Here is a 5,507-nt window from a genome sequence, read left to right on the forward strand (position 1 = left end):
ATGAAGTATGGAGGAAGGCACCGGAATCTAACATATAGGATGTGTGTTTTCCTTCTCTCAATGAGAGAAACAGAGACATTAAAAAATGAACTTACTTCCTCAATTGACGTTACAAGCATATTACCAGTTGGCTCATTGAATTTCTGTACACTGTGTAAAATATAAAGGAAAGCTCAGGCACTACAGTTTTGCTTCATGCCTTCAATCACTGCTGCCAATCTGTGTAATATACAGTGTTTGGTACAAATTATATATGTGGGTAGCGTATGTAGACACTGCAACTGTATCATGTCAGATTTGGACACAAAAGTCTTTAAAATGAGCTATCACAAAACCCTTGCTCTATTTCCATGTGACATCTCTGCCATAGCACATGATCTGCATGAAAAGAATATTTTCAGCGTTTCACAAAACGCTTTTACTCCTACCTGCACTAGTCACTGAAAAGCCACTCTCCCTTTCCCCACATCCAGCAGGTGAGTTCATTTTGTGTGTGTTGGTGTGGTGTGGTGGCTGTGCTGGCTGTTGGAAGATATAACAAGTCATCAGCCAATAGGAGCTCACTAGCTAAAAATGGCAGACGTTTCATCGATTCTGACTGAGCCCATTTTTAAAGACAGTGTTTGAATTTAAATGGTTTGTGAATGATGTTGTTGCTGAGTATGATACATTGGAAATACTTGCGAAAAGACGGGGCTGAGTTATAAGTGGCCACAAGAAAAAGTGGCTGTTTGGCCACTTCACCACGTATTGGCACAGTCTGGAACACTTCACTTCAACTGTCCTGTTTTTCCACTACTGACACAACCTAGTAATAGTTTTATCATAACTGCATGGCAAAGCTAAATGTTGCAAGGTGTGTTGGCGATGCTGATCTTGGATTAAGTCAGCATTTCCTCTCTCACATTGCCCCTTTCCACAATGGCCTAAAAGATTCCCTTAACTCTGCCACCACCCAAGGTGTGAACATATTTCTTTCCTGTCACTTATAACTTGTTCAGTCAATGTCAGTCAAATGTCAGTGGGAAGAAAACATGATGAAGTCAAGCTAGACATTGAGTAAGAACGCAGAATCAAGGTAAAACTTACTAGAAAGAAATGTAAAATTGACGAATTTTTTGCACTGATCTTATGGACAGGGGCTATGAATTTATGACATAGAATCACAAAAAACGTAACACTGGAGAACATAAAATCAAATTTTCACTGTAATCATTATTTAACTTTTCATCAACATGTTTATCTTCTTCACATTATTAATCATAATAAATTGCGGCTTCATGTAGTAGGGCACCTTTCCCTCGTGTGCATTGGGTTCACAGGCAGCTACTACTTTTGATGAAAAGTATAGACAGAAAAGAAAAAAATGTGGAGAGAGAAAATGCAGTGATACACAAAAAGAAGAGGAAGGAAAGGCAGAGAAGGTTTAATCCTTTTGTCTTACAGTTTGATAGGTTGCACAGCGTTCTAGTGGTTTTGGCAGCAGCAGATAGTTATTACATATATGACAGTGTGATTATCTGCAGGCTCAAAGCCAATTAATCCCATTAGCAATCTGACAGACTCAACTGAGATTTAAAAGCTTAATGGTTTGTGGCTTTTGTTCGAAACCTAGACATGGATGAAACATCTGCTTCTGGTCACGGAATAAAAACACACTCCCACCAAGGTTTACAACTGCAAACCACTCCCTCTGCTAGATGTGGTATAGTGAGAAAAGAAGAAGAGCATAACTCCTCACACCCTCATGTCTGTAGGGGAAGAAACCTGCTATCAGCAGAAGCACAGGAATTGTTTTAGGTAGGAAAGATAAAAGAACACAGGAAGGATCACGGCAATGAAACTGAAAAAAATATCATGGACAGCTAGGACACTTTGTGTTTGCTACACCACATCTTACCAGCACCAGGACCTGGAGATTAGATGGAAGACCCTCCTAAAAATCATACAAACAATTTCATACACCACAAACAAACTCAAATATTTCTGTAAATCATACTTCACATTTCCTTTGAAACAACAGTACCCACAGACATCATCTTAAAATCAAGGCATTGTAGAGAGAAGGGGCTCAAATGACAACATCATAAATTTAATAACTATTCCCTGAAGAAGTAATATTGCATTCACCTTTGAATTAATAAAGATAGACAGACATGGTCACATTAATAAGCAGACATTTTATAGTGAATCATTTAGCACTCTCAAGACTAAAGCTTAAGAAAAGAACTCCAACATTCTGTCATTAATCCCATATGATGAAAGTATGTGCCAGTCAGTTGTATGTCATCATAATTCTACATTGAATAATGCTCATCAAAACCTCAGTGTTCTGATCTGAAAAGTTGAAGGGTACTTATCAAATCCTGTGTTGTTATGGTGTGGCGCAGTGTATATGATGCACACTGGGCAGTGGGTGGTAGCACCATGGCATGTGTGGGCAGCATGAGTCACAAGCATATGGCACAAGGGAAGCAAGGCGTGGACCTATTGGTGGCTGCTGCAATGGCAGTGAGGCATAGCGTGGCCCTGGGGTTGATGCAAGTGCCCACAAGTACAGCAGGAGGACTGCAAGGCAGCAAGTAGTGCAGAACAGTGATATCCAGGCAAGGGTTGGTCACAGTGGGCTGCACAACAAAGCCACGCAGCCAAGCAGCAGCTGACGTATGGTCCATGGTATGGATACTGTTGTGACTCGCCGATCATTCAAAGCGCCGCCGCGCAATTACGCGCGTCCTCTATGTGTGGCGCTGTCTGCCAGCCATGCAGCAGCTGCGCCACCTAAGCGGCCAGCTGAGCAGCGGCTGCTAGACTGGGACTCAATGCTCATTCGAATGCTAACGTGTACACATGTCTTGCTTGTCAACTTACTCTGTGACTTATATGTGTTGTGATGTTCTGAAATATATTTGTTAAACTTGACGTTATAACAATTGGCGATGAGGTAGTGGATTTTTCCTTTTCACCATTGACCCACAGGGTTCCATGGCTACTGTAGAGCAACTATTGCAAAATCTCCTAGAACAGCAAACGCTTCTAACAGCGGCGATTCGCGATTTCGTCGCGGCATCAAATGCGGGGCGTTTCTCGTCGTTGGCTGTACCTCCTTTTCCTCCTTACGACAAGACGGTGGAAGACTGGTCTGATTATGAAAAACGTCTTTGACAGCACTTCTTGGCATTTCATGTCACGGACGAACAACCATGTAAGTCTCTGTTCCTTTCCTGGATTTCACCTCAAATGTATCGGTTGTTGTCGCAGTTGGCTCCTTTGAAGGATCCTGCATCTTTGTCCTTTGCTGAAATGTGCTCACTTCTGTCTGTCTATTTTCAAAAGCAAACACATGTGGTAGCCTCTCGTGTTGCCTTTTATCTTTGTCAAAAACAGTCACATCAATCCTATCGCACTTGGGCTGCTGAACTACACGGCCTCAGTCGAAAGTGTCAATTTGTTACTGACGTTCACAAAGAATCCTATGCCGATTCCATGGTATGGGATGCTATTATCCGGTCGGCGCCCGACAAAGAAGTTCGGCAACGTGCCCTTCAGTTGTCGAATCCGACTCAAGATGAAGTTCTCTCCATTGCGCAGTCTTTTGAAATTTCTCGCACCACTGGGGCACAAATAGAGGCGTGGGGTGATGTTGGGGAAATACAACCTCTGTGCGCTGTTGACGACGCGTGCGGCGCGTCCCCGCCGACCGACGTGGCCACAGTGCGCTCCCACACGCAGCCTCGGCCTAGCCGTAAACAACCAGCTAAGAAACTGCAGCAAAACCCCCGGCAACTTCCTTCATGACCGCGGTGTTTTACGAAACATTCACGCGAGTATTGTCCCCAACGTTGGGCTGTGTGTCACAATTGCAAAAAGAAATGTCATGTGTCTTCCATTTGCAAATCCGACCACATACATGATGTTCATGAACATGACGCTGGTTCTGATTCTGTGTTGTCTATCAATTGCACTTCTTCCCTTTCAGGGAAGTTATTCCTCACTGTCCAAATCCTTGGTCGAGATGTTCGCATGCAAGTGGATACCGGTTCTGCTGCCACTATAATTAATTCTCAGACGTATCTTCAGTTGGGTTCTCCACTCCTGTCATATCAACTGGCCTTGCCGCAACGGGCAGCTTGGTGCAGGGGGCCCCAGCAGATTCGACCCCTACGTCTCCTGTCATCTCGACCCGTTATCATCGGGGACACTTCCGTCCGTACGGGAAACCTCCTCCTCGAGACTTTACAGCGAGTCAAACAACGCCTATGGACGTTAGCCATCTCCAGGACACCTCCATCAAGACCAGTGCAACAATTTCAAAGGGGGGAAAAGTGTTGTGACTCGCCGATCATTCAAAGTGCTGCCACGTAATTACGCACATCCTCTATGTGTGGCGCTGTCTGCCAGCCATGCAGCAGCTGCGCCACCTAAGCGGACAGCCGAGCAGCGGCCGCTAGTCTGGGACTCAGTGCTCATTCGAATGCTAACGTGTACACATGTCTTGCTTGTCAACTTACTCTGTGACTTATACGTGTTGTGTCGTTCTGAAATATATTTGTTAAACTTGACGTTATAACAGATACCTCAGCCGGCAGGCCCAGCCATGCAGCAACAGACATGGTCATGCATGCAGCAGGTTAGCCTTGCCAACTGCATACAGCACCCATGAACAAGGCTGTGGAAGTAGCATGCAGCAGGCGAGAAACTCCAGCTGGTATTGAATTGCGACCACATCAGTCAAATGGGTCAGGCTAGCATGGAGTGCCAGAAGCAAGTTGTGTTAAGTTTGGTGTCGTGCTGCTCTCTGTAGTGAGGTGGGCTCTGCCCCTGTTGCATCAAATGCACTAACATGACACACCCCTAGCCACGTGACAAGTCTCAATGCAGCTCATGCAGAATAACGTGACAAATGCTTCTACCTGGCCACACAGTGCTGAATATGAACCAAAAATTTCGTGGTCATCCTTCAGGCCAAATAGTAGATGATCCAAACTTCTAACATCAAAATGTACAGACCAAACCTAATGTGGAGCCGCCATACGTCAAGCATGGGGATGGGGGCACTGGAAGAGATGTGGTTCAAAATAAGAGAGCGAAGTAAAACAAACATTTGATCTGACAATACAGTGTACATAAGGGCATGTCCAGACTGAACAGCAGGGGTGTCTGACAGCCTGAGTGTTAGCAAAATATGAGAATACAAAAAGGAGAGAGAGGTGGTTCATGACTAAAATAGCTGACAGCCAGTAAGAGAGGGCAGGAATGGACGCAGATGGCATCAGACTGCATGCTCCAACTGAAAGCTGGAAATCAAAAGGAAATATGCTCTGCATGAAAGCTGGATGCAAAGAGCAGGAGCAGATAGCATGAGGCTGTCCACTCTGGCTGACAACTAGAACTCAAGAGAGCAACTTCACCTAGCAACATGAATTCTTTTTCACACCTTCCTACTGGCTACTCATTGGTGTGGGTACTTTCCTGCATACAGAAGAGGGCTGAAAGTGTGTCCCATT

This window comes from Schistocerca nitens, chromosome 7 (assembly GCF_023898315.1).
Source record: "Schistocerca nitens isolate TAMUIC-IGC-003100 chromosome 7, iqSchNite1.1, whole genome shotgun sequence".
NCBI lineage: Eukaryota > Metazoa > Arthropoda > Insecta > Orthoptera > Acrididae > Schistocerca > Schistocerca nitens.